The 25,790-nt window shown below is 37.3% G+C and overlaps 1 long non-coding RNA gene across 1 annotated transcript in view; it reads left to right on the forward strand.

The window, feature by feature from the left end:
• Positions 1-5,732: 5,732 nt before the first annotated feature.
• LOC138924933 (uncharacterized) overlaps positions 5,733-25,790 on the forward strand; it is a 175,038-nt gene continuing 154,980 nt past the window's right edge. Inside the window, exon 1 of the long non-coding RNA XR_011440314.1 lies at positions 5,733-6,171. This is a non-coding gene — a long non-coding RNA (uncharacterized lncRNA). The remainder of the gene's footprint in view (positions 6,172-25,790) is intronic.

Raw genomic sequence — 25,790 nt, forward strand, 5'->3', positions numbered from 1 at the left:
AAATGCACTAAGTGAGCTACCTATTAAAAAATTTATGTCAAAAGTCCTTCTGGATTATGCATAATTAGTGTCCAATTTATATCATCTGTGAAGTTAGGATTCTGGGTATAATGTCTTCTTGAACAAGAGCACACGCACATGAGATAGAGAACCATCTTACAGATGCACTAGGAGGGCTGCTGTAAGAGAAATAGTGGCTCCCCTTAGATATCCAGGTGCAATTTTACTGACAAAAGTTGTACATTTTCATTGTATGTCATGTACAACTTCATGCCTATCTTTTTCCAGCACATAACTGTTACTGATTTGCATCTTCTAGGCTGCTACAATATCCCCACAAACCTCTCTTCTTAGAAGAAATAGCTTCCATCCAAACAAGTCTTTAAAAAATATTTACCAAGCTGTAGTAAACAACATTCTTCAAATATGCTGTAAATAAGAAAATAACCTCTTGTGGGGCAATACCAGTTTTATTCATACTCGTTAGACTGCATTTTTGCCAACACTAGGAAATGATTTGGTCAACCTAGCCTAAGAAAATAGTCTTTTTCTTTTTTAAATCTGAAGAGATGATCTATATTCCCTTCCTTGATTATTCAGCTAGATAAAAATATCTTTTCCAAAACTACTCCCTTGGCACTGTGAATGAGGATCTATAGTTAAGTCAATGGAAATGTACCAGATCAAATTATATTGCCTTTAGCAAATAACAGCAGTGTCAGCCTTGTGGTACTGACCAGGTCGCTCAACACATTTATTAATTTGTCTTATTTAAAGTAAGAATTTAAATAGCATAGTAAACATTTTGGCAGGAGTGAGAAATTGATTGCTGTTCCACCAGGACCGAGGACCACTTGGAAGCTTCAGCAATGCAGCGGTGGGCTAGAGACGACTATGAGCCTAAATGAGTCTAGTAAGGGCAGTGGTACATCGACTGTATTTGGGAAATCGATCTGCTGACTGATCTGCTCCATAAAAGCAAAAGAAACTCAAACAGCAGGATTCATCTTAATAGGAATTAAGCACAAATAATAGAAATAACCATAAATAAACAATTTCTGATGATTTACTTTGCATGAAGAGGTGCTATTTCAGTTTTGGATATCTGAAAAATTCTTCATCTTTTCTCATCACCTATAAAAAGATTTCAGTTGCCCTGTGTATTTTTCCTACACGTTTCTTTCTTGCCCAGCTTTTCTTCTCTCTCGTTTTTGTCTCTTCTCTCTTTCCCTACCACATTTTCTCTTTCCTACCTTGCCTTTCTTCTCCTCTTTCCTTTCTGGCTCCTTCTTTGGACATCCTTCTCATTCTTCCTCTCCTTATGCCAAGTATTGCCTAAGTATTGAACAGAGAGAACAAATGATATGCTGGTTTCTGTTGTAGGCTTCCTCAGTGAAGAGTAATGAGAAAATACACAATAGTATTAAGGTACAGGCACTATAAAAGAGCTAGGGGACTACTGTTATAATTTGGCTTCAAGCACTTTGCAGATTAGCTGACAACTTCCTAGCTGGATTCACTGTTTCATAAAGAGGCTTCACAACTTATTACCTGTGAAATAGCCTCCTTATGATTTCTTCATCTTCTCTAGCAGTCCATGCTTCCCACTGCTGTCCTCATTCACATCATATTTCTCATCAGTTTAAAATCCTTAATTTCAACCAAATGACTCATTCATCCATCCACCCATCCATCCATTCATTCATTCATTCATTCATTCAAATACCCTATAATGAATATAACGTTCCTTTCTGGCTGTAGGGGGACGTAAAAAGTCTTTAATGTGGGAAATATATCTATGACACTTTAGTCCATTCTGGATTTCATCTTTATCCATTCCACGTGGTCTGATGGGTTTCCTTCTCCCATGTATTTTTTTCTTATTCATTCTTTGAATTAGCTCCATGAAGTCTTTTCTGACTCCTTGCTCACCTTTGAAGACTTTGGTGCTTCTTGCACCTGAAGACTTTTCTGTTATGCTTCTTTTAAAGCCCACTCTTGTCCTTGGTGTAATGTAGTTATTTTATTTTGATAGATTTTTCAAAAAATATTTTTCATCATAAGTTAATATGCGCTTCTTGTAGCATTTTTGGAAAATGCAGAAAAGTTGAATAAAGGAAAAGGTCATCCATAGTTTCACCATCCAAAGACAAACATTGCTAATATTTGGATGTGTTTTCTTCCAGAATTTTTTCCTATGCTAAATTTTATAATTTATTGTATCATTTTTAAGACAAGGAACTTCTACCCCAGAGATTTCATAAATTTTAATTTATATTTCCTTTTTTATGGTTTACTTCTCTTTCCTTATTTTTTAATTTCCCAACCTTGAAATATCTACTTTTTTGTAATAACCAGTCTTTGGATAGAGCTGAAATTTATTTTGGATCTTAAATGATTATAGATGATAATATCCAAAGAGCTCCAAAGAGCCATAATCTCCAAGTAGCTCTAAGACACATATTGACTTTTTCTTCCTTGCCTGGACATTGTATTACATTCTTCGAGTGGGTTGCTTGGAATTCCCACATAACACTACAAAACAAATGTTTTCATGCCTGTTTTATAGATGAGAAACCTAAATCTCCGAGAAGTTAATCACTTGTCCAAGGTCAAACAAGTTGTGGTGATAACATGGGGCTCAAATTTTGTTCTACTGACAGTAGTTATGGTCTCTGGTGTCTGGTTCTCTAGGAGGCCTAAATGTAGAGTTAGTTTTCTTCCCTTTTTTTTTCAAAACTGTTTTTTTCTTTTTTTTTTATTGCAGTAACATTGATTTATAACATTATATAAATTTCAGATGTACATCATTATATTTTGATTTCTGTATAGATTACATCATGTTTACCACCCAAAGACTAATTACAACCCATCAACACACACGTGCCTAATCACCTCTTTCACCTTCCTCCCTCCCTCCTTCCCCTCTGGTAACCACTAATCCAATCTCTATCTGTCTGTGTTTGTCAAAACTATGTTTTTGATTCTTGCCTGGTCTTCTTTCTGACCAATATTAGCAGATTTTGTTAAGTTTTAAAAAATATCAATATAGTTCTGATCAGATTTTGTGTAATATATACATATAAATTAAATTGGGAAAAATGGTAATTTTATTATATGTTATCTTCTATCCAGGCATATAGTTTATCCTTTGTATAGCTTAGTCATTTTTTAAATAATTTTCCTAATTTAGGTCCAACATATTTCTCAATAAGGTCATTAATTTTTTGTTGTTAGTGTAAATGATATGTTTTTCATTATATTTCCTAACGAATTAATGCTTATATATGAGAAGATATTGACTTTTGAAGATACTCCTGTATACATGCTGAAGTTTTAGGGATCAAGTATAGCACCACCCGTAACTTCCTCTCAAATGCCTTAGTCCCGCCACAAAAGACAGAAAATATATACAAACACATAGACGTATGAATAAAATGAGAAAGCAAATGTGGAAAAATTTTAACAACTGATGAATCTTGGTTTAAAAAATGAGGATGTCCATTGTACTAGTCTTCCAACTTTTTTGTAGGTGTAAAAGTTTCCAGAACAAACAGCTGATAAAATAATCTTATGTTTGGTCATTTTATTGAGCTCTCTTATTAATTCCAACATTTTCATGTTTATTCTTTTGTGCAGTGAAATTCTAGGTATAAAACCATATCAACTGCACATCATCATAATTTTGTGTTGTATTTTCTGACAGCAAAATCTCTTATTACTGCTTTATATTTTCTTGAAATTAGCCCAAATTTCAAGAATGACGTTAAATGAAGACACCAGATATCATTTTGGTGCTGTTCTTCCTATATTTAACTGACATGCCTGTAAACTTAGTTTCCCTTTTAGATATAAGATTGATCTACAACCATCTATCATTATTATATTTATTTATTTTGTTAAGGAACTTATTTTTCAATCCTTCATTCCCAATAAGATTTCCTTCAACATGACTGATGAATTTTATCAATGCATTGAAAAATACATTCTTTTCTATTATTACTAATATTTAATTTTCATTAGTCTCTCTTACCAGAGATTAGCAAACAGTACAGCAAAATGCAAGGGACATAATAAATATATAATGAATATTTGTTAAATAAACAAGAAGAGGCAAGGAAAAGCAAGGAGTAGAGAAAGATTACAACAACGAAAAGGAGGGTCAAAAATGACCTGGAATTTTCACTCTTGATGCTGTCATAGTTCCGATTTAAAACAGATTTGTTTGATTAGAATTCTAGATATTGCTTTCATTCAATTATATTGAAATTTGGAGTTCATATTTTCCTCCTAAAATAAAGATTTAGAATTTCTCAGACCATAGAGAAGGCCTGCAGAGCAGTCTTGATGTTCCTGTGATCCTCTGCTAAACACATCATATTACGACTCTAAAAGTAAACTGTCCAGTTACGAAAAGAAAGTCAATGCCGTGCGTTCTATATACTCTCAGGGGTTCTGAGAGAGACAATTTAAGACTCAAAAGCATTACCACTGTTGAGATTGATGTTGTTTATTTTAATCACAGTGATAATGGGAATAATTATGTCTTCTATAAAAATATTTTTAAATGTCTTAAGATGTTTCACAATATCTTCTCAACAGTTTTTTTTATTATTTTCATGAGAGACCATGTGGTAGCTGAGAGGCTGCCTGGTAAAGGAGAAAGTTTGAACTTTGACGTTGGAACCGAGCTGTGCCACTTACCACCTAGGAGGTCTTACCTAGGAGGTAAGCAGCTCCACTCCTCTGAGCTTCTAATTAAATACCTGCTTGGTAGTTTTTGTGAGAATTAAAAGTAATGACAACTATGTAAATGCTGGCACATAGTATGCTCGTTTCTTACCTTCACTTTTCTTCTTTTCTTCAAATACAGTTGCTTCGCCATGTCTAAATGTTCATTTACTCTGTTACGGATAAGAAGGACATCATTACAGTTGAAGAAAATGACAGCTAAAGAATCTGCTTTCGTTTTCGATAAGTTTACAGTCTCCTACTCATCCAAACAGAGCTTTTAAATAATGCCTCAAATGGTTATCTAGTGGTTTTCAATCACTTTCTCATTTTAATATACTTTTAAAAAATGAATTAGTACTGTTAACAATGATTACCCAAGCCAAATTACTTTTTCTCTTTCTAATGTATTTTTCATGATACATTGTTTTGGAAACAATTTATAAGAAACCTTAACTTTTAGATAACAAACTAAAAGAAAACTAAAATGAAGACAATTAAAAATTAGAAATAGAGATCAGAAAAATTGCATAGTTCCTGTAACATGCTGGATGTGAAGGCTATGTTTCCAAACAGTGGAAAGGTAAGGAAGATCCCCCTTCATTTATTATTTGTTAAACTGTTTATTTTCTGGCAACCTTATTTCCATATCCTATTTAAGAGTCTATGGAAGAGCAGCTTAAGACCACGCAGTGGGTGTTCCTACCCAGAAAGGCCCGAGCAGTAGGAGCTGCAGACCAGTCCTCAGTGACAGGCTGAGGCTCCATCCGGTCCGCAGGAGGCAACCGCTGAATAGACACAGAGGGCACCTACGTGCCACCTGACCCGGCTGCGACCTCAGGTTAAGAAGCAGTGAACTTGGGAGCCGGAGGGGTCCATTCACTCTGGAATTCCTCCTTGGTGGCAGCCTTTTCAGCAGCAGCCTACTCTTCCTTTTCCTCTCTTCGGGAGCTCTGTAGAAGGAGATCACGCATGACCTCTCCCGAATGCTCACGGGACATGGAGCTGCGCATGCGCAGAACTTCCCTAGCCAGCAACCCCTACTTCACACCTAACTGAGCGAGCTCCCCGGTTGTGGCCCGGGATGACAATACCCGCGTAGCACTGAGCAGTGTCTGTGTTACACACTGAGATGGTGGGCAGGTTAACATAAGGTGCCCCTGTGCGAAGCTGGCGGTCAGCCGTGGGATCAGTACTCCCGGAAGACACGACTCCCGGAAGACACGGCTGCCGGAGCTGCCTGGATCCCATCAGGGAAGCTTCCAGGAGTGCTGTGGCCAACAGTAGTAGTGGCTCCAATGACAGCAGCAGTGAACTTCAGCACAACTCACTGGCCAGTATTCTGGAGGATGTGACACTGATGTCAGCCAGATTTTCAGTGGAGACAATGGCACAAGATGCCAACAGAAGCTTCTCCCAGGTTCTCTTCAGATATTTGAGGTAATGCCACCACTTTTTCCTTAGTAGATGACTGTTCCATTTGGAAATCAAGGTTGGTGCTGCCTAAGTGGGTTCCTCTTGCCAAGAATTTGAGGATACCCTCGTCCTTCATTTGTGGGACATCAAAGGCTCTGGACGTTGTGCAAGTTTCCCTTTAAGTTAAGACAGTAACCCAGAAAACGCCGTATGGACTCCTTTCTGGGTAGCATGAAAGGCCCCTTTAATTTTGTCAGGCTTATTTTATCTATCATAGGAAAAGATGAGTAATTGTTTTAAAATTATTTTTTTGGGGGGTAGTGATTTGAAATTGGAATAAACTATATTTTTGTGATAAGCTACATTCTAAAATCTAATTTCACTTGAAGTTATTTATATTATGTGAAGAGTTATATTTGCAGAGGATACAATCTATCCATTGAAACATTTGAATTATTAAACAGTGGCACAAAACAATGCTGCTATTATATAGTACTCAGAACTAAGAGATGAGAGCTGATTCTTTTAGCAAAGATGTACTTTGATAAGACTTGCCTGTCAACTCACAAGTAAAGCTCAATGAATGCAGAACAATGTACTATTGACCGTAAAAACTCTAAAATATTGTAAACATTTTAGGTATTCTATTCTATTCATCCATCCATCCATCCATCTATCTATCCATTCACACATGCAACCACTAGGCAACAGCTACATGAGGTGTGAATCATCATCCTCATTTTAAAATTCAAGTTTAGGGGCCGCCCCGGTGGTGGAGTGGTTAAGTTCACTCACTCTGCTTCGGCGGCCCAGGGTTTCACCAGTTCGAATCCTGGGTGCGGACATGGCACCACTCATCAGGCCATGCTGAGGCGGCATCGCACAGGCCACAACTAGAAGGACCCGCAACTAAAAATACACAACTATGTACTGGGGGGCTTTGGGAGGAAAAGGAAAAAAAAAATCTTTAAAATTCAAGTTTAAAAGCCACATTATTGGTGCATGGTAGAAATCATGCTCTGAGAAGTTAAACATGAGCCCACAGTGAAATTAATAATAACTTCATAAGTTAAGATAGGGAGATAATATATGTAAAGTATTGCCTCAGTATTAACAAGTAGAAAACTCTTATGATTAGCTACACACATGGATGCACACGCACACACACATACAAGGGTGATGGTGGTAGTGGGGGATGTCATAGTCATCTTACAATATTTAAAATGTTATCATGTGGAAAAGAATAAAGACTTTTGGTGGTTTCAAAGAATCGAACTAGGACAAACATAGTGGAAATTACTGAATGTGGATTTCCATTCAACATAGAATTCCTAGGATATTAGCTTACCTATCTTTTTATTCCAGGAAATACTGAAACAGAGTCTGAATGATCATGTATCAGAAATATTTTATAAGGGAGATTTATGTTGAGTGAAGGTTTTTATTAGATCTACTGTTTATGTAAAGCTCTGGAGTTCTTTTTAACCCCAACGTTCTATATTTCAGTTATATTTTATCTTCCTTAATTCTTATTTATTTTTCCACGATCTTCACACATCCTGTTAAGAAGTGTATCTTTTCCTCTACTGCTTTATTTCACTGTAGGCACTTGTTATGGAAACCAAATGAATGGTCTCTTCAATTTCACAGCTAGAAACTTTTTAACATTATTGCAGTCTGGGTTGCAAGTGCTCATTACAAACAAATCTGAGTTTTGGATGAACCTGATAAGATGGATGTTGTCCAAAGACATCCAATATGATCTCTTTTCCACGAGATGGGGCAGGTGCTGTCTCAGAGGCCTGATCTGGGCAATGATTTGGAATTTGGAGCCAAAGGAGGCGGAGACAATTAGCAGAGGCAAATCATAGGGGTTTCCAAGGTCAGTACACAAGGTAAACAGACTGCGAACAGCTGCCAAAGCCAAAATGAGGAGGATAAACCAATTCTCAAGCCAAGAGGGTAGAAGGCAAGAGCAAATGATTTCTGAAATGGCTTGGAGCAATGAAATAAAGGCAAGAATGGAGAAATTCTGCAATCTGAATTTCAGATTACACTATATCCACAGCCTCAGTGAGTGTGGCAATGGCTGGGAGAGGCAGACACCAGAGTTCACAAGAAATGGATACCCTCAGGCAACGTTAAATTATTAAAAAATACTTAATGAATGCATCTTATATGCAAAGCACTTTGCTAAGTACAATAAAAAAAACAAAAAAGAAATAGGCATGGATCTTGTTTACTAAGAGCTTACTTTCTAATGGAGTGGAAAGATGAATAGAAATATAACAAAAAGTGCAAAAATACATGTCATACATAAATTGCATGGTAGGAGAAAATGGTCTTATTTATTGTCTGTTAGGTAAAAATGTAAATGGACAAATATGAGAGGAAGAATGGAAATAATTCAGGAAGAAAACATTTCCAAAAGATATCACACCATTTTTTAACTTTCTAGTTCAGTAGAGTTCTACTCTCAAATTGAATTTAATTTATGAAAGCAAATGCACAAAGTAACAGTTCATAAACCTTTGGTGTTAGGAGGGCGGTGGCAATCAACCAATCCATGCCCTCCGCATGAAGTTCCTGCAGAACAGAGTGGTTGAAGGACTTGCCCGAATCGCATAGACCTTCTATTTGTTGTTCTACTTGACTAATTAATAGGCATTCACAGGAAATGGTTGTTCATGTGAGTCTGTATTAACTAGTGGTAAACCGCTTTTTGTTAAGCATTTTTACATCCTCATTAAATTGCACATGAATAAGTTTGATAAATCTGTTGCTGTTCAAAGCTGAAAGCGTTAAGACTGATAAACTTGCTCAGATTCATGCATGAAAATTTATACAACTCTCAAACTATGTGATGGTTGACTGATGTGTACGCCAACGCTGGGGGAAAATGCCTTTTGGAGTCCATTTTGTTTCTTCTGGTGCTTTCTCAGAATATGGAATTAGAACATGCTTTATTACAAGTATTATACGTGTCTAATCAAACACTGGTATGGATCATGTCAACCATCTCCTTTCTAGTGCCCTTAGACCCAGTCATTAAAGATTTCTACTAAAAATACTAGCTCTGCAAAATGATCCTGAAACTTGCATCCGTCTATGATATGGTCTACATTTCTTTTTAGGAATCATTGAGGAAACTTCACGTAAATTACGATCTACTTATGGATGCACTATGGTTTTATTTTATAATATCTAACCCTATTTATAACTTTTTTGTAATGAACATAGGGACAAATAACACCATTTTGCCTGGATTTGTGTGATAAATCTCGGACACAGAAAAGTCAGTGTGTTAATGACAGAAACACCAAAAAACACAGCTGTGGATTAAATACAAGTTGTTTTTCTGTAAATTCCTTCTTTTCCAATAAGTATGGAACTTATAAAGTTTAATAAAGACATAAATCCTTTGTAGCCTTCGTTTTAGTTAGTGTAAATGACTATTTGCAGAGCCAGCAAGGTGTTAAAGGAAAAGGGTTATTAATATTATGAATATATCTGCCAATTCAAAATAATCTTGGGATTAAAGTTCTTTTATTTTCAGTAATTTTCTTAGACAACATTTCCGTATTCAAAAACATATGGTGTTTACAATTTTACCCACAGGCTATTTTTCCAAAATGACTTCACTGATGGGCAATCATAGGATTTTCAGAATAGATTTTTATTTCTTAATTTATTTCCTCCGCTCCTCTTCTGACTCTTAACTCTTTGCTACTATTATATCTTCCATTCACCAAGATGAGTTAAAAATTTATCTTATAGGATTAGTAAAATTGGATGTTTACTTTAACAACCTATGTAAAGCAAAAGTGAGTTACAATTATTTTATTTATATATATAAAGACATAAATATATGTATAGGTATTATGTATATATGTACAACTATTCTTTCTCTCTCTAAGTATATATGTATATTTCACATAAATCTATAAATTGATACTTATTCAAGGCTGTAGGACCAATTCTACTTAGTGTGAAAAGTCAAGCACAGCATTTTAACCATGACCACTACTCACAACAACAGAGAAGTTTAGTTAATACATTAGTTTCACTTTCACATACTTGTAGCAATAGGATGTCTACAATACCAGTCTGGAGTCCAGAGCATTCTAATTAGTTAATGAACATAGAATAATTGCTTTGCTGACAGTTAAGAAGTAGTAATTTCTAGCTATGCTTTTGTGTGCACATAGTATATCTCCAATGCTTGAAATACATCGTCATTACTTTTCATATTCTGCCAGCTCTGCAAGTTGGGCATTGTTGGAAATGAAGTCACATGGAAGTAAAAGCCCTTTGTCCAACATCATACAGATATGAAGGGCTGGACTAGACTTTGAATCCACATCCGTCTGGTTCCAGTGTCCCACTGAAGGAGATGGAATGACTAGCTTGTACTGGGGTATAGTGGTGATCTGTTAAGGCAGAATGTTGATCATTTTCACCAAGTCACTGTTGATTGTTAGAGTGCTGCTCTAGCCTGTTGGTGATTAGAGGGTTGGCAGATCATGTTCACATGTATACATGCGGTCTGTCCACTTGCCGATAAAGTGGAAGGAGCAGAGTGTAGTTGCTAAGAGCACTAGTTCTGGAGTCTCAATCAGATCTAGGCTGGCGCTCAGGTTATGTCACATTTTAGCTACATAATCATGGGCAAATTACTTACCTTCTCTAAGTTTCAGTTTTTCTCATCAGTAAAACAGGCTTAGTACTAGCACCTAACAAGTATGATTCTTGAACATCATTGAGATAATGCACGTGAAGTCTGCTGTAAAGACTGCTTAGCACATATTAAGCACTGAATAGTGTGGTATTAATTATTATTATAAAATTTAAAAGTTATAATGTTCATTCATTACTTTATTATAACATGGAAACTAAAATACTCCTGAAGGGTACAGGTGCCCACCAAATTATCATAAAGAAAGATTATCATGAAAGATAAGTGAGTATTCAGGATTAGAATACCATAAAGGGCAAGTGATAGAGCATAGCTTAAATTCACATTTTGTGCTTTTTTCAAATGGTAAAGACAGTGGACTGCTGCTTTTAGCAGCTCTGTCTAGTGACCTGGCACAATGGAAAATTGCTTGTTATTCTAAGGTGTTTGGAAGGGAATGAATATTTAATGAAAGTGTCCATGTGAAACATTTACAGTACTGTTTCCTTTTTCAATGAAAATTTTTAGTTTCAGATACAGTTAATAGTCTGCCCAAAGTTTTGTAGGTGGCAGAGCCGTGATTCACCCTCAGGTCTCACCTGCCTCTAAGCCTATGTTCTCCCCATGACTTCGTTACTTTCAAAGACCATTCACATGCTGGTTGAAGGCTCCTCTCAACTCAGGACAGTTTCCAGAAGAGTGCTTAGTCTGGTTAGGCAGCAAGCACCATTGGGTTAACCCTCCAGGATGGACCCTCAATCAGTGTGGGACAAGAGTTGGTGGATAAATAGTCCAGCTTTCTCACTTGCAGAGAAACAATTTTAAGGCATGTTCCATAGTCTCTCAGAGGGTCCCCAGCTGAACAGAGCCCCATTTGTCCACAGTGGTAACCCCCACACTAACACACCTTCATTAGTTTTCCTTCTCTTCCTCGATTCTCTCCTTTATTTCCCTCACAATACTTCCTGGGTTTATCTCTCAAATAAAATATCTGCACCCAAATCCTGGTTTTCTTTCGGAGGAGTCTAAACTAAGACTGGTTATATGAAACAAATGCAGTAGCGCTACTCTAGTAGAAGCAGCCGCGCATGCTCAGTGTCCTTGTTCCCCTGAGGAGGCTTTCTGAACCACTGCAGAACTGGTCATTCCATTGAGCGTGCTGTGGAAACCTCTGGAACATATGATCCCTGGAGCCCAGCCAATTCTAATGTTATCATTTTGTGGGTTTTTATTATCCATCTCATTCTTAGAACTTGTCCTTGGTAACCAGAAGAAACTTGGAAGCTGATGGTGGGTCAATAGAAGTCTTGGGAATAATGCTTTCACACTTTCTTATGCTGAAGTAAATTGTATTTTTTTCCAATTAAAATAGATGGAATCTATAAACTATTCCCTTAGATAAATCAGTTAAGATCTCTGGCCTCATCTGAAAAATACATTAACTTTTTAATAAAAAACGAAGCCAGATGGGATGTCCTTCAGTTCCAAGAAATGATTTTAAAATTCTTCAGGATATCCAATTTTGAAATTTTTAATATATTTTTTTACATTTATTTTTTTCTAATTTTAACATCAATCTGTGTTCATTGTAGAAAATTTGGGGAAAACAGGCAATGTGGAAGTAGAAAATAAAAATAATATTTTTACCAGGGTGGCTGGGTTACAAAGTGGTTAGATTTGTGTGCCCCTCTTCAGCAACCTGGGGTTCATGAGTTCAGATCCTGGGTTCGGACCTACACACCACTCATCAAGACATGCTGCTGACATCCCACATGCAATGTAGAGGAAGATTCTCACAGATGTTAGCTCAGTGCTTGAGAGTTAGCTCGAGCAAAAAGAGGAAGATTGGCAAGAAATGGTAGCTCAGGGCCAATCTTCCTCACCAAAAAAAAAATAATAAATAGTAATTTCCTTCTATTGTTAGATGCTATTTGTATATATAGATATGTCAGCACATGCATATAAACACACTCATATGTAAATATATATTTAAAACACTGGGATCATATTTATAAACAGTTTGTATTACTTGAAAAGTTTAACATTGTCTCACAGTACTTTCCAATATTAATAAATATTCTTCAAACTATCCTATTGCATAATTGATCTGATCCTTTTTCTGCTTTTGGACACTAACATTGTTTCTTATGTGTCACCATTATATTAGAAAGTTGCAGAAATCTTTGCTTGAATATCTAATTTAGAATAAATTCCTAGAGATAGAATTACCGGTTCCAAGAATAGCAACAACTTTGTCTCTTAATACATTCTGTTTTCAAGAAAATCAGCATATTCCAACTAGCAGCATATGAGAGTGGATTTCTTTTTTTTTAATCATTTTAATAGCATTGAAGAAAAAGATTAAAAAGTGAACCCCATAATTAGCTGAGTTTTAGAAGCTATACTTAGTATTTTCAAGAACTGTGTAGTCTAAAACAGTCGCTGTGATCACTGCTCAGAGCTTGCTTTTCTTTGCCTTACTGTTGATGTAGGCCACAATTTAAATTTCATGTTCCTTCCTGGGGAGGACTCAATTAGGTTACATATCATAAAGGCATCGTGGGCTGGTAGAATTGTGGCAAAGAGTTTCTTATTCGCACGATTTTGTTCATTTTAGGAGGAGGCTGAGTTGCCACTCGTTCTTCATGACGTGAAGGGAAGCGAAAGACAAATGGAAGTGTGACCCTTTGTTTTTGGCAAAAAGAAAGAAAAACCGAAACAGCTTAGTGTTTCAGTAGCAGGTGGCTGAACATAAACCACAACTATGGAGTTCAAAAATTTCCTTCACTCTGTAGAAAAAATACTGATATTTCATTTGGATGTTTTCTTTTTTTATTGCAGTATTATGCGAGGAAAGTGGTACTTAAAAAGCTATAATCCGTTGCTAAAGGCATTAGTTTCCTTTTACAGTTCAGGTGCAAATGCAATATGCTATGAGAGACGTTACATTCTCTAATGTTTTTTTTTAATAAACAGGGTAGGATCGTGGTCCACGTGAATATGGAATCCCAGAAATTTTCAACTGGGAACTGCAGTGAACATGGAGATTTAAAACCACAGCAGGAACTCAAAACCCAGCTAACACAGTCCATTCTTGTGGGAGACAATTTCCTATATGAGAATAAACTTACTCAATGATTCTCTCCTTTCAGTTAGGTATTTAAGGAACAGTTTAAGTGCATGAGAAAATATTTTGTGGTATCAGAAAGCATTTGAATGTTTCGGCTGAGAAATTTAATAGCCACCTTTTCAGAGACACTCAGGGATTTTCAGCAATTGGGTTAGAACCTGTAGGCGCATGTCATGTGGTTAGACACAGTTTGCAGGCCCCAAGTACTACCCTCTGAACCTCGGGATTTTACTTCTCCACCCTCCTTCCCTCTGTCTGCTCTGTTTATGTATGTGGGAGAGGCCTGTTGAGTGTGGCTGATCTCTCCCAGCTGTGGCCTCTCCACTCACCCTAATTTCTTTCTCCATAGCTCATTTGGACCCAAGCAGTGGTGAAATTGCTGACTGGCGAGTGTGTTCTGCCACAAAAGCCATAGGCAAGACATGGCCACAACCAAAAGAGCATGAAGGATGGAAAACACCATCTGGACCGTGCAATTTAAATAGCATAAACCCCTCTTTTTTCATTTAAGAAAAATCAGTCATGCAGCCTTTTGTTGCTTTCTGCGGTGGCCAGAAACCACTTAGGTTGCAATCCTCTGTTAGTGAAAGAAAAAGTCCAAAGGGACTCTAGAATATGCATTGCCCTCTTTTCAAGTTTTATGCACAGCTTTTTTTGGCCCACATCTCTGTGGACCTCTCCCCTGCTCAGAGCATAGAAAGTGGCTCCCAACTGTACATCTGTCATCGATCACCTCCAGAGTGCTCACTGTGCTCCCTGGGGATTTGTTTTCCAGTTGTTGGTAGACAAGGAGAGTTTGTTTTCTGTTTATATACAGCCAATAACCCAAGAACGAGCAGCGCATGCCAGAGAGTCCATGTTCTTGTACATTCTGGAAAAAAATACCTCTTTCTGATTCTTAAACAGATTTAGTCATCCTTTGGCTTTTACTGAGCAATGAAAATCCTTAGAGTTATGTTGTCATATTTTGATAGTAGTGTTTTATAACAAATAGTGATCTGGTTGCTTTTATTTTAATTGACAATCAAGACTTACTCTCTGGCCATGAGGGTAGTTAAATAATAGTTTTCTTAGTGATTTGGGTTCATTACAAATAGCATTCATCTCTGATGAGGGACGTCAGAGGAGTATTGCCATATAGTAAGAACAATACTGGACTAAGTGTTAGAGACCCAGCTCTGTCACTAACTAGCTGTGAGACGTTAAGCAAGTCACTCAACCTCTTCAACCTCAGTGTCCTATTTGTAAAAGGAGACTTGAGATCCTTGTCATCTCTGAAAACCCTAACTTCTTCCTGAATCTTCAGAATGCAAGTTGAGGAGGAAAGTAAAAATAAATAGCTGCCATTTAATGATGCCTACTAAGTGCCAACAACATGGAAGAATACATGAAATGCTCCACACGTTTCGCTCATTGCAGTTATTAAAGGGAGTAGGTACTCCCTTTATGTCCATATTATGGTGACGAACTTGACACGTAGAACATTTAAGGAGTTTCCTAACGTCACAAGAGGCAGAGCTGGAATAGAAGCTCAAGTCTCTGTGATACAAGCCCAACGCTTCACAATCGTTGAGCGTTTATTATGAACACAGCAGTTTCCATATATTATCCCATTTAACCTTCAAAATAACACTGTCAGGCTCGTATCATCATTCCCAACATGCAGATAAAGTAATTATTGCTTAAAGAAATTCAGAAACCTACCAAGAGTGATGTGAGAGATGTGGAGCAGGAGAGCCAGGATTCATTTCTTAGTCAGCCTAATTTCAGGAACCAAGCTCTTTCTACTACACCAATTGGTTGTCTGGACATACCCACTTTGTTGGATAATTAGGTAGCATTTTGTTTACTTTTAAATTTTGGATTTGACTTTAGGTTGGCACACTCAAATTCGTTAGACCAAATGTTAGCTAATGTCATGGAGAATGCTGTTTATTTTCATAGTCTTTGGACAAGGCAATTGAACAAGTTTAGGTTAAGCTCCAGACCCCAAACAAAACCTTGGAGGACCTGAAGGATTGAGGAGCGGCTGGTGGGGGGAGTGAAGTCCCTCAGATCAGATCCGTGCTATGCATTTTTATAAAGTAGCCTTTTAAAAGTCTGATAATTTAAGAGTTCAGAAGTTCTCTTTGGAAAAGATAAGTTGACACTATCTTGAAATCTGGAGAATATCATGAAACATCTGATCTCTTTCTTTTTTTTCCACAACATTTTTCATAAAGGCATGAATATAAGTGTGTAGTGCATATTGGAATCTTATCAACTGATCATTATCAAAGAGAGAGATTGCAGATGTGGACGGAATCCATCAATATCAACCTGAACATGACTAGCTTGTCAATAAGTGGAATAACACTTGGCTAGTATTGTCAGTGGTTTCCAAACTTGGTTGATTAGAATCATTTGGGAAGTGTTAAAAAGAATTCAGATTCCTGGGCCTCCATCCAGATATATTGAATAAGAATCACTAGAGGGTGTGGCCAGGGCATCTGAATTTTTTAAAAGCTCCCCAGATGATACTGATGTGCAACCAGGTGTGGAAAACCACTGAGCTAGGTTGGAATCTGGCCTCTCAGCAGTTTCTTGAAGGAAGTCTAGAAAATGAATAGTGGTGCTGTTTTCTGCTGTGTTTCCAGAAGGGCTTTGGAGTCCCGTCAAGGCATAAAGAGACAAGACACCAGGAACCTCTCTTAGCTGCCACATTGTAAGACTGAGGCCTGAGTCACAGCAAATCTCTGAAATTTACTTATTTTTTTTGCCTTGCTCCAAAGTGTAATAATTCTCCGTTTTTTTGTCTTTTGCGGAAATAGACACCAACAATTTAGTTAATGCTTTATATTTTCTGTGGTTAGAGGAAACTGAAACAAAGAAAATGTCTTGCTTTTCATTCTGAAAGTATGGTGGGCTCCTTTTATGAAGAAATTTAGGTCAGAATGCAGTATATGGAAAATTAAACATTACTTTTCATGAGTTCTCTGGAGAAATATGTTTTAGAAATGTGTGCACCATATATCAGGATATTTTATTTCCTTTAAAGTCATACCATATATTTTGACATGCTCTCAGTTTAACAAAATACATGAGTTCTAAAAGACAAACGTTTTGGTATTATTAATTCACTGTAGATTTATAATGTCTTTTTCCCATTATGTATATGATTTAGGGTGGGATTTTTTTTTCTATATTCTTGTCTTCGCTGTAATTAAATAAGTTTGCATATGAGGTTTTTCTTTTTTGTTTTTGAGATAATAGGAAGGTCAAGAATTATATTTGGGTCAGTGTGTGCAAAGAAGGAATAGGAATTTCCTGTGGATTATAAAAGAATGAGTAGATTTTTAACAAAATGAAAGTAGAGACTAACATTGCATATGTTCAAGGTAGAATCAGTTTCTGGTAAAAATCTTAAATCAAAAGTTGTAAGTTCTGTAAATTTTTGAAATAATAGTACACTTCGTTTATAATAAACTTTTCTTTTTTCTGTAGCTAGTTATGGTTAGGGTTATTTTTAATCAATTAAATTAGCCAGTCAAGGAAGTACTAAAGGCAGATTTAAGAAAAAATTTTCTTCCATCACTTTTCTTGTTGTGAACAATTTAGTGTAGTTGATGTGTAATTTTCTAATAGCTGCATGTTCCAAGATCAGTATCTAATTTATGTGTGAGAAACATACATTAGTTTTTTTCTTTTAAGGCAAGGAGAAAATCAGGACGTTGTGGGTCTATTCCATTGATTTCAGAAAAATAAACACACCAGCAGCACAAAATGCTGCCAGAAGGACGAGGGCTAATGACTGTGAGTCTGTTTGCTTTTAATCATTTAAATTCCGTGAGGGGAAAGTTCACTGGAAGGAATATTAAAATCCAAACTGAAATTGTCATTTAAAATCAAGTTCTTGGGGGGAGCGGGGTAGAGATTGAGCTAGAAGTTGTGAATAATGTAAGGTTGATTTAAGATTCAACTGTATTTTATACTTTCCAGGAGGCCGTTTGAATCAAAGCATTTCTTGGGATGGATTGTACTTTGTTTCCAAGGCCTGTGTCTGCTCACACTGGTTTGTGGGGCAATCACACTGCACCTTAGGCGTTCTTGCCTGTCTGTGTGTGAGAAATGTTGTCTCACTCATCTGCTCCTGGCTTCCCAGCCACTCGCAAGTGGCATCACTGCAGGGCTCTTAAGTCAGAAAAGGAGCTTTTACTCCACTTAGAGCCATGAGAACCCTCTATTCTTGAGCAAAGTGGCCCAAAGATAACTTTCACATTTATCTCGGGTGAATTATGTCCCTTTACATTGAAGAGTTTCCTTCCCTGAACTTAATGAAAATACTTTTTTTTTTTTTAAGATTTTATTCTTTTCCTTTTTCTCCCCAAAGCGCCCCCCGTGCATAGTTGTATAATCTTCGTTGTGGGTCATTCTAGTTGTGGCATGTGGGACGCCGCCTCAGTGTGGTTTGATGAGCAGTGCCATGTCCACGCCCAGGATTCGAACCAACGAAACACTGGGCCGCCTGCAGCAGAGCGCACGAACTTAACCACTCGGCCACAGGGCCAGCCCCCTTAATCAAAATACTTTTTGATATGAGTTCCCACACAAGCCAATTGGCCTCACTTTGTTCTAGGGTCACATCTATATCCAACCATGGCTAGCTTTTTTGAAAATACTTACCACTGGTCTGTGAAGAGAATTATTCTAGAGAGTGTGTTAGTCCAAGAAAAAATTCATCCTAGCTACAAGTAAAATAGCTTATTAATTTATGCTCTATGACTGCAAATAGTATTTTCACATTAGGAGGACAACATGGAAGAAGAAATGTTACTATCTAACGAATTTTGATCAATCTTATAATGAGTTACTTACTGTAAGGAAGAACACCAAACGCATCAAATTTGGATTTACTTAAACTATGTGGGGAGTATCTTTCCTTTGTGTTGTGGTCTGGATGAGCAGGCACCTTCTAATCTGTGCACAAACTTTAGCCACAAGTGAGCAATCAGCACTTTCCTAACTCAACTCACACCCTTTGGATATGTTCAAAGTCCCTAATGAGGATACGGTCATTAAGCTAATATCTCACTAAAATAAACAAGGTTTGTGGGAATGGCAAAATCAACAAGGGCACAATCTATCAGACTTTGAGTTGAGCTTCCATTACTGAGTCATTGTGTACGTTAAGAATCTTCTGGGCTGCGGTTGTAGAATTAGTTCTTTAAGTTTTCTGGGCATTGGCAGTCCTAACAAAATAATTAAAATTTCACTTTTGCTAAAAGTATCACACATATATAAGTTCAAACCATTACATTACTGGAAATAGATATAGATAGAAGTTTGCATAGCATTCTAGAAAGTAAAGTATTTATTGGAAAGAAGAAGAAAAAAGAACCTTGATGTTGTCCCTTACTTAGAACCCTCTACAAAAGAATTCAGGCAGTAACTCAGACAATAGAGCATTTGAATGTCAAAGAATCTCTGTCTCCTTGCTTTGTAATTACAAGCTTGGTTTATTTAAAGCCATGTGTTCTTTTTTTTCTGCAATGCAAGACCTGAAGGGAGTTACGGTGTGCCTATGTGTGTGTTTGTGTGTATGCATCCCTGTATATGTGTGATTTAATTAAATGTATTGAGAAGGGAGTCATCCTCTACCAACTGTATAGTTGTTAGGAGGTGAATGAGCCTGGAAAGTGGCTCTTCCACTTAGTGGTCATAAAAAGTTTAAACAACTGTCAATGATCATCATAGAAATAAAGGTGGAACATTCAGATGGTTCAAGGATCGTGAAAAATTTAGAAATTGGTAAAGCATTAGGGAATCCCATCTCTTTAATGGAAACAAAAATGAAGCAGGTGCATAATGTGGCCAAAGATTCAGGACTATATTTTCCATTTTCAACATTGTGATTTCCTTATTTTTAGTGTAGTAAATCATTGTTGTTACTACTTGAGTGTTGATATTAATGGGTAATGAAAGTTATATATTTTTTCCCTTTAAATTTGTGATTTTAAAAGACTTGTTGCATGCTTAGGTACAATTTTATTACATTGAAGAGCCAACATTTTTTCCAACATGTTACATCTGTGATTATTATATGCTGGGAAAATAGTTCACGGGAAAATTGTGTTATCTCAATAGGCCTTTCCTGAACAGACCTTCTGCTTGTGTAGTCTCTGCTCTGGTAGGAGTTTTTATAGGAACTTGACACACTTTTCTTGGCCTGCTCACTTGAGCAAAGATGCACTTCTTGAGTGACTACCTCTAATTAGTAAGAGAAAAATTTCCGTAAATAGAGACCCTACCTGAACTGATATTCATAAAGATGGCATATGTACTTAAAAGAAAGTAGGTGCTAAATAAATCTTCCAGTCTGGTTCTGCACATGCTTGCTAAGTATTTATGCCATAACCATATGATAGAACCCACAATAATCATAACTCCCTTTGTACTCAGATCACCGGTGGATTTGTTTAGGAGCAAAGGCAGGTAACAACAAATTAAATCATTCTTTTGGGCCTTGTACATTTGGAAATGTTCTTCAAGTCTGCCTTCTGTTTTATGAAAATATACTTTACTCTGCTTTTAAATAGTCAGTTTCTCTTCTTCCTCCACAGCTACTTTTGCTTTCAAATACTCTGAAATAAAAAATCAGATTAAAAAATGAAATAATTATCATCACCTTATATAGGGCATCTGTTCTGAGGTAAAGGAGCATGTAATTCTTTTAGGGGGTGTGGTTTAAGCAAAAATTTTATATCTCTTTTTGAAGAGCAAATGGAAATATCAGAATACCTGACTAGGCCTCCAGAGGTATAGTAGAAGAATAAAGGCCCTCAAAGATGTCCATGTCCTAATCCCCACAACCGGTGACATGTTACCTTACATTGTGGAGGCAAATTAAAGGTGCAAATGGGATTAAGGTTATTAATTCGCTTCCCTTAAAAGACAGAGATTATCCTAGATTATCCAGGTGGGTCCAGTGTGGTCAAAGGGGTTCTTAAAAGTGGAAAAGGGAGGCAGAAGAGAAAGTCAGAGTGATGTTACATGAGAGGAGTTTGACCCCGATTACTGGCTTTGAAGACAGAAGAAGGGGCCACAAGCCAAGGCATGTGGGTGGCCTCTAGAAGCTGGAAAAGGCAAGGAAACAGATTCTGCCCTAAAGGAGATGAATTCTCCTCTGGAGCCTCTAGAAAGGACCACAGCCCTGCTGACATAGATTTTAGCCCAGTGGGACCCATTTTAGACTTCTGGCCTATAGAACTGTAAGATAGTAAAATCCTAACCCCAGTCAATTTTAGAGGAAAAAGACTCAATTATGCAATATTGGTTGAGGAATAGTTTTGCTGTCAAAAAGCTTATATTTGTTCTGACTGAATATGATTCAGGTAACCGCAGCGAGATGGTAAAGTCAGATAAAGTTGAGATTTGACTAGATTTGCATGACCAATAACTTCTCCAATTTAATAGAATAAATAGTGCCTCTATGTGTGCTTAATATATGACATTATCCATACTAGAATAAATTATTTTCGAAGGAACGGCAGGATTTTCTGACATCATGGTAAGGGAGACCTGTGATATAATAGCATTTTATCATCTAGATTCAAATATACCAAGTGCATAGTGTGAAAACTTGCTAGGATTAGCCCATGGTGCAGGTGATAGTCCTGTCTTGTTGTTCTTGTACGATAAGGATGTCCTACTGTATATTTTATGAATGGAATATGATAGAAAACTGTAAGATTGTAGAAAAGCATCGCAGTTTAAAATTTTTCTCCGTTTTTAAGTCATTAGTTCATTATGTATGTGTGAATATATCTAAATATTGTTCTTATGGTAGCTTCACTAATATATAAATAATATCAGATTTTTAAAGGTACATTTACAGAAATGAAATAATTTTTGAGCTTTTCAAGGTCATACTTAAGAAAATGTGTCAAGACTGTCAACAATAGTAATTTGGAATATGTTAATATTTTAGAGTATTTTTTAGCATTACAAACTACAAATCATGAGAAAGAAGACAATAAACATGTATACCTGCCAAATATTTTAGCTTTTCTATGTTGGCAAAGATATACAGCCTGGGGAATGACTGTCTGGAGGGAATATGGTTGATGGACCAGACAATGTACCTTAATATTTTGTGGCTCGCTGATTACTTTGAAATTTTGATGAAATCTATGGTTCCTCTTCTTAGGAAAATGTACACACACAACACACACACACACAATTTTATAAATTATATACCATCTCAGATAGTTTATGGAGCCCCTGAAGTGCCTTCAAGAGCTTGCCAAGATTAAGAACCTATTGTTCTTTAAAACATTGTGGCTTTCTTTTTTTTTGAGGAAGATTAGCCCTGAGCTAACATCTGTGCCCATCTTCCTCTACTTTATATGTGGGATGCCTACCACAGTATGGCTTGCCAAGTGGTGCCATGTCCTCACCCGGGATCCAAACCAGCGAACCCCAGGCCACAGAAGCAGAACGTGCACACTTAACCTCTGTGCCACTGGGCTGGCCGCTATCGTGGCTTTCTTGTCTGGGCTATCCTAACACAATCAACTCGAACTTTTGTTTCCAAGAGACTTCAGGAAGCTGGCACTTCTGCATCGTAAGGAATGAATGATTTGGAACACATTGTAATTTTGAATTTTAGCCAGCTTGTTACCTAAGGTCAGGTGAAGTCTAGGTGATTATTTCTGCTCAAAGTATAAGGTTTTAAAGAAAGCAGCGAGTTTTAGATGGGATGTGAATTCTAGGACTCAGAGTAAAGAATTCAGACAAAACCAAAGACTATGAAATGGAAGTAGATTCTGATTTCCCCAACCAGATTTGTGAGTAAAGTTTGAAGTAGGTGGAAAAGAAAAACGGAGTCCCCAGTCGTCTTTACTGCTGTGTCATCAAGGCTGGTGGGGTTCTATGTACAGGAGATCTAGCCGGAGGTTCCAGAGGTACAGGAGGGCCTCCTCAGAACCTGGGTACCAAAGTACTGGGCAATGGATTTAGAGAGTGAGTGGTCAAGAGGAGTGGGGGGTGACTAAGCACTAGGCATTGTGACTGACTTGTTCTTGAACCTTGATCTCTGGAGGTAGGCAATTTTCATACATTTTCAGTAGTATTGGGACAAAAGGCAGGCTGGATTGAGCTCACGAGTAGGATCAAACCTGCAAATCTGGCAAATGTGGAAGAGCAGTGATAATCTGGGCCCGAAAGTGTGTGGGTTCTTTTGGAAAGTCACTTGCATTTCTCTATGTAGTATATATGTATCTAAATAAAGTCATCTATATTAGTAAGTAAATTCTAGCATGCTCTAATGTCACTTACTCTGTAGAAGTCTTCCAGATCACTTCTCTCTCCCTAATCAAAATTATTAGTAATGTGACCGAGAAAGATGTAGAATTGCTGATGACCTTTGATGACCTACATCTTTGAAAAAGATTTTTGTGAGTTCCTGAGAGATTTCATCAGGGATTCATGTTCTGAGCTCCCAGATTTTGTGGCTGTTCTTTGATCTTGTTCTGGCATCAACCCAAATTTGGAACTTCACCTCTTTCTTTGCTTTGCATGTATGTAGACACACATACATGCTCAAATATTCACAAAATTGTATCTTTTAACAAGGCTTTATAGTGTAGAACTGACTTTACTGATAGTTTTGGGACATGAAGGTTTAATGTATTTCAGCAACTCAGTTGAAAATAAAATATTCACAAGTCTGTGCAATGGGGACAAATATTCAAAATGTTCAAAAGTCTGTGATATGGGAGCTGACTCTAACCTTCTTGCTCCATAAACCGAGCCATAGATTGGGGCATGGGGCTGTGTCTGCCCACATGAAGGGTCCCCTTTTAAAACCCATGCAAAGACACCATGCCATCCACTTACCAGCACTTATGCTGAGCTTATCCAGAGGTAGCATCTTTTCTGACTTTGTACAAAGGCTCCATATAGGCTAGCAGTGGCCTGCATTAAAGATTGTTTTGGTCACTCCGTCATATTGCTCAGCTGTTCTTCTGAAGAGTACTGGAGGTGGACTACTTGGGTTTGAATCCTGGCTGAGCCACACTCCAGCTGTGTGACAGTGGGCAAGTTATTTAATCTATCTGTATCTCATTTTCCTCATCTGTAAAATAGGAATAGTAAAGGTTCTATCTACTTTATAGGGTTGTTGTGAGGACTAAATGACATATAAGCATGTAAAGGGCTTAGAAATATTGCTTAAGACATAGCGCTCGATAAATGCTAGTCATTAATAGTCTCCTAAATATGTCATTTTATGCAATAAATGACAATATTTTATTCACGCCATAAAATTTCTAGTAGTTTCATGTAACTGACAGAATAAAGTTCCAACACCTCAACCTGACATTTAGAGTCCGCTCACCACATCTACTCAGTTATATACCCTCTTCTTTGACATGTGATAAAGCTTCCACTGTAGCACAATGGTTTGCTCACAGCCACATCTTATTATGTTCACCCACAACTCTATGCCTCCTCTCGTGTTGCTGAACACTCCTGATAACACAATTCACATGATATGCTCTCAAAAGACACTTGATAAATGCATGTGAAGGTCAAAGAAGAAAATTTCCTTCCCTACTGATGAGTGAGAGCATAAAGGAAAAAGGAAGAGAGAAATCCGAGAGTTCTTTAGCTGGTAGTAAATGAGAATTTAAATAAAAGGATTTTATTGGGACATTTATTACCTTTGACTACTATATGCCCACTGTAGTATGTCACCTGTAAGCAAAACTCCAAGGCAGATACCTCCTCCAGTTCCTTTTTCCTAACACTTTTCACTTAAATTAAGGTACCAATGTCTCTCCCAGAGGTATCTGAATTTAAGTGAGGATTAAAGCTTAAAAGATATGTTATGAAGAATGACATTTGGCTGTAACTGAGGAGTGGAGCGAGTAACTTTTTTTCCAAGTTGCCTTCAAATATCAGCCTTTGGGCTGTTGCTTAATTTGCAGGAACATGAGCATAATTTGACTGTTAATTAATGAAAGACGAAAATGAAAAAGATAAAAGAGGAAGGGCATCCTGACCCCTAGTGTTTATTTTTCTGCTCATCTTCATTGGTGGTGGTGGAGCTGCTCCTTCAGACTATTTAATTGGTCTCTTTTCCATCCTTATGACCTAGTTCTTTCTGCTTTGTGACTATCACTTTGGTGTGAGAGAGAGGCTAAATGCCATTGATTTCCTTCTTTAATTTTGGTGATTATTTCTATGCCTCGAGGAAAAAATCATCTGAGAAGCAATCCTAAAAGCTGCTAACAATCTGGCAAGGCGCTTAAGAGAGTGGCTGAAGCTACGGAGAGGTTTTAGGTGCCCATGGGTAAATGAAATGGTTGGCTTATCTGACCTTCGCTTTTGAAGCTGGCATCCCTACACAGTGTCACACAGCAAAGCAGAAGTTCTCTATATTCTGACCAGGAGCCACAGTGAGCCATGCTATTTCTTACAAACACTGACCTGGAAGGAGAAAACCTATTTTCCATTCTGAGCGCCATCATCAAGTCTTTTAACTACTCCACATCTTAGTTTTCATCTGTAAAGTGAAGGATCATTCACTGAAGTATTTAATGAGCGCTAGGCATTGTTTTAAGTGCCTGGGATATGGCAGTGAGTGAAACTGACAAGATTCCTGCTCTTGGTGTGTTGGGGGATGGGGCATGCAGGCATTGGAAATAGTCAATAGACCTGTAAATTAATACAGAAGAAAATGTTAGATACTGATAATAGCTGTGGAGCAAAGAAAACTGGGTAGAGTGCTAGAAAGTGGCTGGAGATGGATTAGGAGAGGTCTCTTTGAGGAGCCTGGCATTTAGGCTGTACCTAGAT

Source organism: Equus caballus, chromosome 1 (assembly GCF_041296265.1).
Source record: "Equus caballus isolate H_3958 breed thoroughbred chromosome 1, TB-T2T, whole genome shotgun sequence".
NCBI lineage: Eukaryota > Metazoa > Chordata > Mammalia > Perissodactyla > Equidae > Equus > Equus caballus.